Here is a 16,619-nt window from a genome sequence, read left to right as displayed (position 1 = left end):
TCGTCCCTTTGACGACGTTACAACACGCTGTCTTATCAACGGCCATAACGGTTATGTTCCACAAGACCAAGGATGGGAAGTAGTCCTAGTAAAACCAGAATGCATGACTTGTTTCTGGACGTATGAATTACGTGTCTTTATTGCCTTTGCTGAACGACTTGTGTACTAGCTAGAATTATCGTCACAACTATCTTGTATCAAAGTTATTGTGTGCTATATTTCATGCTTTATGTAAAATAAGCGGTATTGTAAGTTTGTAAAATATTGTATAAAAGTTTGAACGTGAAATATTATTACAATCAGTTTTTCATATAGAATTGTAGTAGTTGAATTGTATATTAGCTACTAAGTATGAACTTAACGGGTAGGTACTACCCGAATTTAAACTTATAAAACGCTAATATGAAGAAAAAGCTTTTATAAATGAGTTCATATTATGCTACGAAATACTATTAACTACTCTTAATATTCTGTATGATTAACTTGTTCCCTTTGACTATTTTGAAGGAAATGGCACCGACTACTCGACACACCGTGAATATGAATGAAGAGGAATTCCGTACTTTTCTAGCTTCAAACATAGCCGCAGTACAGGCTGCGCTATATACCAACAATAACCTTGGATCTGGCAGTACAGGAAATCGTGTAGGATGCACCTACAAAGAATTCACTGCCTGCAAACCTTTGGAATTTGATGGAACCGAAGGACCGATCGGATTGAAACGGTGGACCGAGAAGGTCGAATCGGTGTTTGCCATAAGTAAGTGTACTGAAGAGGACAAAGTGAAGTACGCTACGCATACCTTCACAGGTTCTGCGTTAACATGGTGGAATACCTATCTAGAGCAAGTGGGACAAGATGATGCGTACGCACTACCGTGGTCAGCATTCAAGCACTTGATGAACGAGAAGTATCGTCCTAGAACCGAGGTCAATAAGCTCAAGACAGAACTTAGAGGGTTACGAACCCAAGGATTTGATATTACCACGTACGAAAGATGATTCACAGAATTGTGCCTATTGTGTCCGGGAGCATTCGAAGATGAGGAAGAGAAGATCGACGCGTTTGTGAAAGGATTACCGGAAAGAATCCAAGAAGATATAAGTTCACACGAGCCTGCCTCCATACAACAGGCATGTAGAATGGCTCACAAACTAGTGAACCAAATTGAAGAAAGAATTAAAGAACGGACTGCTGAAGAGGCCAATGTGAAGCAAGTCAAAAGAAAGTGGGAGGAAAACGGTGATAAGAATCACCAATACAACAACAACAGCAATTACAACAATAATCGCAACAATTATCCCAACAATCGCAACATCAATCGTAACTACAACAAACGGCCCAACAACAACAACAACAACAACAACAACAACAACAACAACAGCAACTACAACAATCATCCCAACAACAATAATAACCGCAACAACAACAACAATCAGAAGCAGCTATGCCAAAGGTGTGAAAAGTATCACTCGGGGTTCTGCACCAAATTTTGCAACAAGTGTAAAAGAAATGGTCATAGCGCGGCGAAGTGTGAGGTCTACGGACCAGGGGTTAATAGAACGAAAGGAACAAATGGTGTCGGAACGAGTAATGGCGGAGCAAGTAGTGTCGGAGCAAGTTATGCCAATGTAGTTTGTTATAAATGTGGAAAACCGGGCCACATTATTAGAAATTGCCCGAACCAGGAGAACACGAATGGACAAGGCCTCGGAAGAGTTTTCAATATTAATGCGGCAGAGGCACAGGAAGACCCGGAGCTTGTTACGGGTACATTTCTTATTGACAATAAATCTGCTTACGTTTTATTTGATTCGGGTGCGGATAGAAGCTATATGAGTAGAGATTTTTGTGCTAAATTAAGTTGTCCATTGACGCCTTTGGATAGTAAATTTTTACTCGAATTAGCAAATGGTAAATTAATTTCAGCAGATAATATATGTCGGAATCGAGAAATTAAACTGGTTAGCAAAACATTTAAGATTGATTTGATACCAGTAGAGTTAGGGAGTTTTGATGTGATAATCGGTATGGACTGGTTGAAAGAAGTGAAAGCAGAGATCGTTTGTTACAAAAATGCAATTCGCATTATACGAGAAAAAGGAAAACCCTTAATGGTGTACGGAGAAAAGGGTAACACGAAGCTACATCTTATTAGTAATTTGAAGGCACAAAAACTAATAAGAAAAGGTTGCTATGCTGTTCTAGCACACGTCGAGAAAGTACAAACTGAAGAAAAGAGCATCAATGATGTGCCCATTGCAAAAGAATTTCCCGATGTATTTCCGAAAGAATTACCGGGATTACCCCCACAGCGATCCGTTGAATTTCAAATAGATCTTGTACCAGGAGCTGTACCAATAGCTCGTGCTCCTTACAGACTCGCACCCAGCGAGATGAAAGAACTGCAAAGCCAATTACAAGAACTTTTAGAGCGTGGTTTCATTCGACCAAGCACATCACCGTGGGGAGCTCCTGTTTTGTTTGTCAAGAAGAAAGATGGTACATTCAGGTTGTGTATCGACTACCGAGAGTTGAACAAACTTACCATCAAGAACCGCTACCCACTACCGAGAATCGACGACTTATTTGATCAACTACAAGGCTCGTCTGTTTATTCAAAGATTGACTTATGTTCCGGGTATCATCAAATGCGGGTGAAAGAAGATGATATTCCAAAGACTGCTTTCAGAACACGTTACGGTCATTACGAGTTTATGGTCATGCCGTTTGGTTTAACTAATGCACCAGCTGTGTTCATGGACCTTATGAACCGAGTGTGTGGACCATACCTTGACAAGTTTGTCATTGTTTTCATTGATGACATACTTATTTACTCAAAGAATGACCAAGAACACGGTGAACATTTGAGAAAGGTGTTAGAAGTATTGAGGAAGGAAGAATTGTACGCTAAGTTTTCAAAGTGTGCATTTTGGTTGGAAGAAGTTCAATTCCTCGGTCACATAGTGAACAAAGAAGGTATTAAGGTGGATCCGGCAAAGATAGAAACTGTTGAAAAGTGGGAAACCCCGAAAACTCCGAAACACATACGCCAGTTTTTAGGACTAGCTGGTTACTACAGAAGGTTCATCCAAGACTTTTCCAGAATAGCAAAACCCTTGACTGCATTAACGCATAAAGAGAAGAAATTTGAATGGAATGATGAACAAGAGAAAGCGTTTCAGTTATTGAAGAAAAAGCTAACTACGGCACCTATATTGTCATTGCCTGAAGGGAATGATGATTTTGTGATTTATTGTGACGCATCAAAGCAAGGTCTCGGTTGTGTATTAATGCAACGAACGAAGGTGATTGCTTATGCGTCTAGACAATTGAAGATTCACGAACAAAATTATACGACGCATGATTTGGAATTAGGCGCGGTTGTTTTTGCATTAAAGACTTGGAGGCACTACTTATATGGGGTCAAAAGTATTATATATACCGACCACAAAAGTCTTCAACACATATTTAATCAGAAACAACTGAATATGAGGCAGCGTAGGTGGATTGAATTATTGAATGATTACGACTTTGAGATTCGTTACCACCCGGGGAAGGCAAATGTGGTAGCCGAGGCCTTGAGCAGGAAGGACAGAGAACCCATTCGAGTAAAATCTATGAATATAATGATTCATAATAACCTTACTACTCAAATAAAGGAGGCGCAACAAGGAGTTTTAAAAGAGGGAAATTTAAAGGATGAAATACCCAAAGGATCGGAGAAGCATCTTAATATTCGGGAAGACGGAACCCGGTTTAGGGCTGAAAGGATTTGGGTACCAAAATTTGGAGATATGAGAGAAATGGTACTTAGAGAAGCTCATAAAACCAGATACTCAATACATCCTGGAACGGGGAAGATGTACAAGGATCTCAAGAAACATTTTTGGTGGCCGGGTATGAAAGCCGATGTTGCTAAATACGTAGGAGAATGTTTGACGTGTTCTAAGGTCAAAGCTGAGCATCAGAAACCATCAGGTCTACTTCAACAACCCGAAATCCCGGAATGGAAATGGGAAAACATTACCATGGATTTCATCACTAAATTGCCAAGGACTGCAAGTGGTTTTGATACTATTTGGGTAATAGTTGATCGTCTCACCAAATCAGCACATTTCCTGCCAATAAGAGAAGATGACAAGATGGAGAAGTTAGCACGACTGTATTTGAAGGAAGTCGTCTCCAGACATGGAATACCAATCTCTATTATCTCTGATAGGGATGGCAGATTTATTTCAAGATTCTGGTAGACATTACAGCAAGCATTAGGAACTCGTCTAGACATGAGTACTACCTATCATCCACAAACTGATGGGCAGAGCGAAAGGACGATACAAACGCTTGAAGACATGCTACGAGCATGTGTTATTGATTTCGGAAACAGTTGGGATCGACATCTACCATTAGCAGAATTTTCCTACAACAACAGCTACCATTCAAGCATTGAGATGGCGCCGTTTGAAGCACTTTATGGTAGAAAGTGCAGGTCTCCGATTTGTTGGAGTGAAGTGGGGGATAGACAGATTACGGGTCCAGAGATTATACAAGAAACTACCGAGAAGATCATCCAAATTCAACAACGGTTGAAAACTGCCCAAAGTCGACAAAAGAGCTACGCTGACATTAAAAGAAAAGATATAGAATTTAAAATTGGAGAGATGGTCATGCTTAAAGTTGAACCTTGGAAAGGCGTTGTTCGATTTGGTAAACGAGGGAAATTAAATCCAAGGTATATTGGACCATTCAAGATTATTGATCGTGTCGGACCAGTAGCTTACCGACTTAAGTTACCTCAACAACTCGCGGCTGTACATAACACTTTCCACGTCTCGAATTTGAAGAAATGTTTTGCTAAAGAAGATCTCACTATTCCGTTAGATGAAATCCAAATCAACGAAAAACTCCAATTCATCGAAGAACCCGTTGAAATAATGGATCGTGAGGTTAAAAGACTTAAGCAAAACAAGATACCAATTGTTAAGGTTCGATGGAATGCTCGTAGAGGACCCGAGTTCACCTAGGAGTGTGAAGATCAGATGAAGAAGAAATACCCGCATCTATTTCCAGAAGATTCGTCAACACCTTCAACAGCTTAAAATTTCGGGACGAAATTTATTTAACGGGTAGGTACTGTAGTGACCCGAACTTTTCCATGTTTATATATATTAATTGAGATTGATATTTACATGATTAAATGTTTCCAACATGTTAAGCAATCAAACTTGTTAAGACTTGATTAATTAAAATATGTTTCATATAGACAATTGACCACCCAAGTTGACCGGCAATTCACGAACGTTAAAACTTGTAAAAACGACTTGACGATATATATATGGATATACATATGGTTAACATGAGATTATGATAAGTAAGTATCTCCATAAGTATATTAACAATGAGTTATATACATATAAACAAGACTACTAACTTAAGGATTTCGAAACGAGACATATATGTAACGATTATCGTTGTAACGACATTTAAATGTATATATATCATATTAAGATATATTAATATATCATAATATCATGATAATATAATAATTTAACATCTCATTAGATATAATAAACAATGGGTTAACAACATTAATTGAGATCGTTAACTTAAAGGTTTCAAAACAACACTTACATGTAACGACTAACGATGACTTAACGACTCAGTTAAAATGTATATACAAGTAGTGTATTTAGATGTATTAAAATACTTTTGGAAGACTTCAAGACATATATCAAAACACTCATACTTAACGAAAATGGTTACAGTTACTTTTCCATTCTTTTCTTTCATCAAGAATTCTAGTCGTATTCTTACCCGTATTATACACAGCTTCAAAACGTACTTACTATGAGTATATACCAATAGGAACTAGCATGGGATTCCACTCTTGATTATGTCATGTATGACTAATCAATTTTAACTTCTACCATGAGCTAGTCAACTAACTAGAACTCCTTTTAACCCCACTCACCACTCACCAATTACCACTCATCATTCACTCCATTTCACTTCCAATTCTCTTTCTAATTCTCTCTCAACACACATACACTATTATGAACGTATTTTTCCAGTAGTTAATCATCATCTTCATCAAAAATCACTTCAAGAATCAAGCTATAATCATCATAGGAAGAACACTTCAAGAACACTTCAAAAATCCCTTCAAGTTTACTAATTTACTTCCAAGCTTTCTAATCCATTCCAAGTAATCATCTAAGATCAAGAAACCTTTGTTATATACAGTAGGTTATCTTTCTTATTCAAGGTAATATTCATATCTAAACTTTGATTCAATTTCTATAACTATAAACTATGTTAATTCGAGTAAAAATCTTACTTGAACTTGTTTTTGTGTCATGATCCTACTTCAAGAACTTTCAAGCCATCCAAGATCCTTTGAAGCTAGATCATTTCTTGTCACTTCCAGTAGGTTTATCTACTAAACTTGAGGTAGTAATGATGTTCATAACATCATTCGATTCATATATATAAAACTATCTTATTCGAAGGTTTAAACTCGTAATCACTAGAACATAGTTTAGTTAATTCTAAACTTGTTCGCAAACAAAAGTTAATCCTTCTAACTTGACTTTTAAAATTAACTACACACATGTTCTATATCTATATGATATGCTAACTTAATGATTTAAAACCTGGAAACACGAAAAACACCGTAAAACCGGATTTACGCCGTCGTAGTAACACCACGGGCTGTTTTGGGTTAGTTAATTAAAAACTATGATAAACTTTGATTTAAAAGTTGTTATTCTGAGAAAATGATTTTTATTATGAACATGAAACTATATCCAAAAATTATGGTTAAACTCAAAGTGGAAGTATGTTTTCTAAAATGGTCATCTAGACGTCGTTCTTTCGACTGAAATGACTACCTTTACAAAAACGACTTGTAACTTATTTTTCCGACTATAAACCTATACTTTTTCTGTTTAGATTCATAAAATAGAGTTCAATATGAAACCATAGCAATTTGATTCACTCAAAACGGATTTAAAATGAAGAAGTTATGGGTAAAACAAGATTGGATAATTTTTCTCATTTTAGCTACGTGAAAATTGGTAACAAATCTATTCCAACCATAACTTAATCAACTTGTATTGTATATTATGTAATCTTGAGATACCATAGACACGTATACAATGTTTCGACCTATCATGTCGACACATCTATATATATTTCGGAACAACCATAGACACTCTATATGTGAATGTTGGAGTTAGCTATACAGGGTTGAGGTTGATTCCAAAATATATATAGTTTGAGTTGTGATAAATATTGAGATACGTATACACTGGGTCGTGGATTGATTCAAGATAATATTTATCGATTTATTTCTGTACATCTAACTGTGGACAACTAGTTGTAGGTTACTAACGAGGACAGCTGACTTAATAAACTTAAAACATCAAAATATATTAAAAGTGTTGTAAATATATTTTAAACATACTTTGATATATATGTATATATTGTTATAGGTTCGTGAATCAACCAGTGGCCAAGTCTTACTTCCCGACGAAGTAAAAATCTGTGAAAGTGAGTTATAGTCCCACTTTTAAAATCTAATATTTTTGGGATGAGAATACATGCAGGTTTTATAAATGATTTACAAAATAGACACAAGTACGTGAAACTACATTCTATGGTTGAATTATCGAAATCGAATATGCCCCTTTTTATTAAGTCTGGTAATCTAAGAATTAGGGAACAGACACCCTAATTGACGCGAATCCTAAAGATAGATCTATTGGGCCTAACAAACCCCATCCAAAGTACCGGATGCTTTAGTACTTCGAAATTTATATCATATCCGAAGGGTGTCCCGGAATGATGGGGATATTCTTATATATATGCATCTTGTTAATATCGATTACCAGGTGTTCACCATATGAATGATTTTTATCTCTATGTATGGGATGTGTATTGAAATATGAAAGCTTGTGGTCTATTGTTACGATTTGATACATATAAGTTAAACCTATAACTCACCAACATTTTTGTTGACGTTTAAAGCATGTTTATTCTCAGGTGAATACTAAGAGCTTCCGCTGTTGCATACTAAAATAAGGACAAGATTTGGAGTCCATGTTTGTATGATATTGTGTAAAAACTGCATTCAAGAAACTGATTTCGATGTAACATATTTGTATTGTAAACCATTATGTAATGGTCGTGTGTAAACAGGATATTTTAGATTATCATTATTTGATAATCTACGTAAAGCTTTTAAACCTTTATTTATGAAATAAAGGTTATGGTTTGTTTTAAAAATGAATGCAGTCTTTGAAAAACGTCTCATATAGAGGTCAAAACCTCGCAACGAAATCAATTAATATGGAACGTTTTTAATCAATAAGAACGGGACATTTCATCCGCTGTGCATTTGCTCATCTTAGAGAAATTACTTGGAGTCATTCATGACATATTTCAAAATACGTTGCATTCGAGACGTTGAGTTCATCAAGATTATTATTAAGTCAATTATAGTAAGATATATTACGAAATGGTATGCATGTTGTTAACTTTCGATGTAATGAAAGATTGTCTTTTCAAAAACGAATGCAATATTTATAAAATGTATCATATAGAGGTCAAGTACCTCGCGATGTAATCAACTGTTGTGAATCGTTTATAATCGATATGGACTTCGACCGGATGGATTAGGACGGGTCGCTTCAGTTGGCACCATAGATACCAAGGAGTACCAACAACAATGAACGATGAAGTATTAATTCATAACTTCATTGAAGAAATATTCTGCGAAGAATATGTGGTTTCTAAAATTTTTAGAGATTATTTATTCTAGCTCAAACCTAAAATCAAATGAGTTTAATATCATATTGACTCATTAAATACATGATTACATCTGAAGAAAATATATATGTATATATGTTTTCATAAAGATTGTAATTAAAAATTCTTTTGTACAAATTGTTAATGGTGAAAATATTTTAACGGATAGGTAATACCCGAGGAATATTTAAATTTCATATTAATAAGTTACACTGTACATTCTTCAAGTCAGATTCAACAGTCATTTACTATCTTACTTACATCCGCAGATATACGTATCCGTTCACCGCAGAATAACCATTTTCATTCAATTTCATATTTGGATTTTGACCTATCAAAATCCAACAAGTGGCATAATGAAGAAAACATTGGACAAAATAAAATTTGTTAGAAACAAACAAATTAACTATGAGAAAAATTTTGTTAAGAATCCACGCTAACTGTTACTAGCTAATTGTTCCTAGGTAACTGATTATATTTTATTTATCGCAATTTAATTATCGCAATTTATATTCTCGTAATTTTATTTATTGTCATTTAATTTCTGTTATTTATTTTACGCACTTTAAATATCGGGACACGTATACAATGTTTTGACATATCATATCGACGCATCTATATATATTGTTTGGAAAAACCATAGACACTCTATATGCAGTAATGATCGAGTTCTCTATACAGGGTTGAGGTTGATTCTATAATAATATATATACTTTGAGTTGTGATCGAGTCTGAGACATGTATAACGGGTCACGATACGTATTAATTAATTCGAATATTATATATTAAACTATATATGAATTATTGGACTGTTAACTGTGGACTATTGACTATGGACTAATAACATTGGACAATTAAAATGAATTAAAATATTGATTATAACATATGAAACTAAACAATTCTTCAAGTTTGCCACTTGATTTCATCCTAAAACCTCATTTGTATATTGACGATAACAATCTGCATTCAAACCTTTCACTATTCTTGGAAACACCTCAATCGAGAGGATGAACCAACCGCACTTCATCTACAGAAGAAAAGATTGATGCATATAGTTATGCACCTAAAAACCACTCGGAACCTGAGTAAACGATTAACACGCATCCGTGCTATCTTCTTTGGCGTTGTTATTACTGAAAATAACTTTGCAATCCCTCTCCAAGTAGCCAATTTTGTCACAGCTCCATCAAATCAATTTCGACTTTGCATTCGGATTAGCCTTATTATAACCTTGATATATAAGTTACCTTTCGTTATCGTTACAGGAGAACCGTTTATATCCCACCACATTAGCAGTAAACTTACTAACAACTTTGTTGATCTTTGATTTTTTGAAAAATCATTATATTCATTGAAACCCTATCATGCACTCATCTGCATCTTGTAATGGTAATTGTCATACCAAAAAGCTTCAATCATTATTCTCGAATTTCGCAGCAATTCTACGCCAACAGTTATATATGTACATATAACATCTATCTTCTAGACTTACATACTTCAATTGTGAACTTCTGAAAAGCACCCCAAACTATGAATTAGCTCTCTGAAAATTTTTGAAAAATGCTGATGAAGCAGCAAAAACTATAAACGACTTTAACAGTCAAAAGTTTGATGATACAGAATAGTATGTCGGCAAAGCTCAGAAAAGTTAGAACTGGAAAAAGAATTGAGCAAACCATGAAGGAGACTGTGGACAAATCACACAGACTAAACCTGCCTTCAAAGAATCCAAATGATTCAATATCTGCTAAAGTCATTAATGAATACATTGCTCCTGACTCTACACTTTTACGGACAAATCTTCATCATCATCCATCGATATTAGAAATTCTAAGATATTATCATATCTTTCATTATAAATATTCTCGATATTTCTGAATATATTTTCATAACTATTCTTATCTAAAATCATCTATCTTCTCACGTTATCTGTATTACATCAGAAAGAAAACTGTTTTAGTTTCTAAATTCTGAAAAATTTGAATGTAAATTATGAATGTTTTTGAAGTAGTGTTGGGAACTGAAGCATGAGTTAGAATAATATAATGACACTTGATCAATGTGATTATATTGCAGTAATTCATGATGAGTTTCTAAATGAAACGTGATGATTCACAGATCATAACATCATCATGTGCCATGTTACACGACTCTTACATTTTATCTAATCTATAGACATATCAAGAACATATTTTCTTGATAGTTCTATCTTTTCTCTGGAATTCTGGTAATTTAACCAATCAAGATCGTGCTATTACAAATTCTCTCTTAGAACATTAGTTATGTTCATTTTGAATTTCATACCTACGAATTCTGGACCATTATTCGCTTGACTTAAAGTCGGGAAGAGAAAACAAAAGGATGGAACTTCCAAAATATAAAGGAAATGAAGGAAATGGATTTATAATGAAAATATCAGACAGAGTAGTCGAGGCAGATCACCGTATCTAATTAAAGAGATCCTAATTCCCTTAAATCCCGAAGAATCGGATCTTATAGATTTCCAAGATTTTCTTTTAAACCCATTGAATTCCGGAATTCAACCGTTACTACGTCAAAAGTTAAGACGAAACTTTATTTCTCATTTCATTATTTTGTGATAGCTTCACTCGTACTCTTCAAGTAACCGCAACATTTTATTCATATTACTCAATGATGATACAACTTTATTTATCAACTCATATTCGTCATGAAAACATTTTTATTGTTAGCCATGACAACCTCAATCAAAATTCGGGACGAAATTTCTTTAACGGGTAGGTACTGTGATGACCCGAAAATTTCCGATCAAATTTAAACTTTAATCTTATATGGTTTCGACACGATAAGCAAAATCTGTAATGTTGAGTCTCAAAATTTTGAACTGTTTCATATATTCAATTGACCTTCGACCAGTCTCGACGATTCACGAACCATTATTTGTAAATAAATATGTATACATATAAAAATAAATATAAATATATGTATAGAGTATATTAAATATAATTATTTAATGATTGTAATACTCGTTGGATGTTTCGATTATTATTTAGAGAAGTTTAATTCGAACTTATATGATTTTAAAATAAACGGTGATCCGAAAATGTGTTCTATGAATTTTAGGCTTATTAAAAATATATTTAGAAGCAAATTAGTAAATTTCAACACTTTTTATATTTTACCCAGGATAGGGGTGGACAGTGAGTTAATTTTTGTTTAATAGTTAATGATCGAATTTTATACCATAATGAATGGAATAAATAAAGATATTTAATTTGGACATTTTTCGAAGACTTTTATCCGCCAGCAATTAACAACAAGTACGAAACCCGGTCTGTGAAAGGTGACGTCTAATATATTCACACGTTTAAATTATTAATTATTATTATATTATAATTATTATTCAATTACTGTGTTTGAAAAGGTTATGCAACTGAATTGGTTCCATTTTGGGCTGTAAAATTTATATTGAGATGATTGATAAACTTAATTAATATAAACTAGTACTATGTTTTGTTCGTGTGTGTTTGTTTAGAATATGAAACTATCCCCACCATCCACCACTCCATTACTTCTCTAACTACTTCCTAAATTCTTTTAAATTTTTTAAACATGTATCATTGTTTATGATTGATAATCATTAATAATTGCTTACTGTAATTGAATGTGATTTGCGTCACTATTTCTATAGTGTAATCAAGATATTTAAGTCACTATTTTTGTCTATCTACTATATCTCAATCAATTTTTACAGTGTAACTATATTTATATATAATCTACATATTCACATAGATATAGATACATACATATCTGATCATTTATCCACTACCATCAACCTCCTAATCATCCACACCACAAAAATCATTGAGAACCACTTCAATCACATCTTCTTCTTCACTCGAAACACCATTAACAAATACTAGCATCTTTTGTTTCATGGTTCAACCGTCGACCACCACTTTGTCTTCTTCAACCACTAAACAACCGCCTCTTGAATCACAATAATCATAACCGAATCCCGTCATCAAATATGAACAACCATGTCACCACTTTAGTCAACCTTCGAACTGCTTTTGCCACGGCTTGGTAACCCCCTTGTAGCCACTTTGGATGCTACTAAGTCGAAGAACACCAACTGTAACCATCGCTAGCCATCTTCTATTCTACTACGATCAACAACCACATCTTTTCCTCTCGCTATTGCCGTTGTAAGTCCCTACTGCTATAATTATAATTTTTTTTCTCAAACACCAAGTACTTTCTATTCGTTGTCATTATGATCGACACACACCACTCTCTTTTCTCTCTTCTTTCGGATATGAACACCAAACAACCACCTGCAACTCGTTTGGGAAACCTGCTGCTACTACAATTTTTCTATTTTCCTGTTGCAACCGAGTCCCAAATGAAAAACAAATAATCCTTTTAATGTCGACTGCAACAACTATTATGGTTTCTGTTTCTGTCCGAAGTCACACCAACAAACACCACTGCAAAACCATCACCACCCTCTCCATTAATCACCACCCTTGTCTCTCTCTCTTCTCTTTTTCTCTCTCTCTTAAAATTTGAATTATGGACTGTGACTTCTGTTGCGTTCTTCTTATTTTCTGTTTCAACAACACCCCTACAAACTGCTCCTACTAATACTCTCTTCTCGTTGCTGCTAAATAAAGATGATACAAGATTTGATAGGGATGATGAAACAGAAAAGATGAGATGATGATGAACATTGACGTTGAACCAGTTTGCAATTGATATTATCATTCAAGGCCGCTGTTACTTGATTTTCCTTCATGTCCGACAATCCACAAAAGAATAACCCAACATCGAAACCCCACTCACTTTTATTGCTATTAGTCGGTTCCTGTTTGACAGCTAACACCCACGACAACAGCTAATTGATTATATTTTTGTTACTTGTAGGGCCAAACCCTAATACCCACTTATTCTATACTGCTTCTGATTTTCCTATCTGTTTTTTATTTAAAACACGAACCCAAATTCACCAAACTCTATTTCATAAGGCTGCTGGGCCGTATTATTGGACTACCAAAAGTTAACCAAGTTTTTTTTTCCCCTTAAACTAGAATGGGCCGTATATATGTTTTTCTAATTGAGCCGAGGGATTTATAAATGATGATGAGTGATCGTATGATGATGTGATGATGAGTGAAGACGATATGATATTGATGTTATTGGATGATCATAATAGATAATGTGTTGTGAAATAAAAAAGGTTGATGATGGTATTGACTATTGAAGATGGTTACAGAAAATCGAGTTAAAACCATTTAGTGTAATAACTATATCTGAAAGTAAAATACAGTTCAATGGTTGAGAGTGTTTGGGGTTGAGTGGGAGGTCGCGGGTTCGAGTCCATGCATGGACTGTTATTTTTTTTGGGACTCATTTTATTTGAGGTAGTCTTCAATTTTATGATTATTATAATTATTATTATTATTGTTATTATTATTATTATTGTTATTATTATTTTTATTAATTAAATTATTAGTATTATTATTGTTATCATTGTTATGCTAAGTATTGTTATTATTAACATTAATATTATGATTATGATTAACAAATATAATTTTTATTATTATTATCATAAGTATTAGTAGTATCCTTATAATTAAAACCAATATTATTATTATTATTATTATTATTATTATTATTATTATTATTATTATTATTATTATTATTATTATTATTATTATTATTATCATCATTTTTAATGTAAGTAGTATTATTATTAAAACTAATTTTTTTATAAAAATTATCATTTTTTGTTATTAGAACTATCATTATTATTATTATTAGAATTATCATTATTTCTATCATTATTATTTTTATTATCATTTTTATTATTTCTAACACTAATATTATTATTTTTATCATCATTATTATTAGTATTATTAATATATCAAATAAAGATTTTCTATATAAAAATATATTATTTACATAAAACATAACTATATTAATATGTTTGTATTAAATATTAATTATCTATTTAATGTATATAAAAATAAATATAGTTAATTTAGTTATTAATGAAACGTACAAGTTACAAAAATAACAATTAATAATAATAACTAAATTTGTTCGATTACCATTATATGTGTTAATATATATAAATGATATAGTTTCGTGAATCCGAGGCCAACCCTGCATTGTTCAGTTTCGTCATATGTATTTTTACTACAAAATACAGTATCGTGAGTTTCATTTGCTCCTTTTTTAAATGCTTTTGCAATATATATTTTTGGGACTGAGAATACATGCGCTATTTTTATAACTGTTTTACGAAATAGACACAAGTAATTGAAACTACATTATATGGTTGAATGGATCGAAGCCGGATATGCCCCTTTTAGCTTGGTAGCCTAAGAATTAGGGAACAGACCCCCTAATTGACTCGAATCCTAAAGATAGATCTATCGGGCCCAACAAGCCTCATTCTGAAATTTGGAATGCTTTAGTACTTCGATTTTATCATGTCCGATGGGTGTTCCGGAATGATGGGGATATTCTATATGCATCTTGTTAAGGTCGGTTACCAGGTGTTCAATCCATATGAATGATATTTTTGTCTCTATGCATGGGATGTATATTTATGAGAACTGAAAATGAAAACCTTGTGGTCTATTAAAATGATGGAAATGATTATTTATGTTAAACTAATGAACTCACCAACCCTTTGATTGACACTTTAAAGCATGTTTATTCTCAGGTATGAAAGAAATCTTCCGCTGTGCATTTGCTCATTTTAGAGACATTACTTGGAGTCATTCATGACATATTTCAAAAGACGTTGCATTCGAGTCGTTGAGTTCAACAAGATTACTATTAAGCCATTTATAGTTTGGATAAATTATGAAAGGGTAGACATGCCTGTCAACTATCGATGAAATGAAAGTTTGTCTTTTAAAACGAATGCAATGTTTGTAAAATGTATCATATAGAGGTCAAGTACCTCGCGATGAAATCAACTATTGTGAATCGTTTATAATGTATATGAATGGGTCCTTTCGTGGTTAACCATAAGCACAAGGGAATGGTACTCGCAAATGACCATCAGTGTTCGCAATAACCATTAGTATACATACGCGTTGTATCACTAACCCCTGGGTGGTATCGAATGCCTGAAATTTAAACCTACCCGTCTCGTGAAATGTGGTATCGAACGCCCGAACTTTAAACCCACACTTCACGCCCACGCACACATGATAATATGGTATCGAACGCCCGAACTTTAAACCCGTATCACATTCCAATACGATGTAGTATCGAACGCCTGAACTTTAAACCCACATCGCATCCCACACAAGTAAATACACCATATACATACATGTATAATTATTTCACTCACCTTATCGCTTAGGTCACGATAATATAAAATCATGCAACCTTCAAAGCAATGTACCTATTACATTAATCACACAATTAACACACACAGACAAGTTGGACTACTTACCAACTCATAACCCCTAGTGCAATTATGAACCATAGTGCAAATGTGACCCCATTTGCACTACTAACACACACACACTAGGCCATGACTATCACAAATCACTAATAACTAGTGATTATAGTCCAAATACACTAACTAATACAAGTTTTGAGTAATTAAATCATCATCTTGCTAGTTGGGTCACACAACACGCATTTGGCCCATTTCAAGGTCAACACTTACATTTGGGTCAACCATGGAACCTAACAACACCCATTCACTAACACATAATTGTGCTAGTGATTCAACAATAATTTAAGACTCATAAACCCGAATTTACAACATCAAACCCTAGATTATATATCTTTGGGTCTAGGT

The sequence above is a fragment of the Rutidosis leptorrhynchoides genome, chromosome 9, assembly GCF_046630445.1.
Source record: "Rutidosis leptorrhynchoides isolate AG116_Rl617_1_P2 chromosome 9, CSIRO_AGI_Rlap_v1, whole genome shotgun sequence".
Taxonomy (NCBI): domain Eukaryota; kingdom Viridiplantae; phylum Streptophyta; class Magnoliopsida; order Asterales; family Asteraceae; genus Rutidosis; species Rutidosis leptorrhynchoides.
This window is presented reverse-complemented; position numbering follows the sequence as displayed.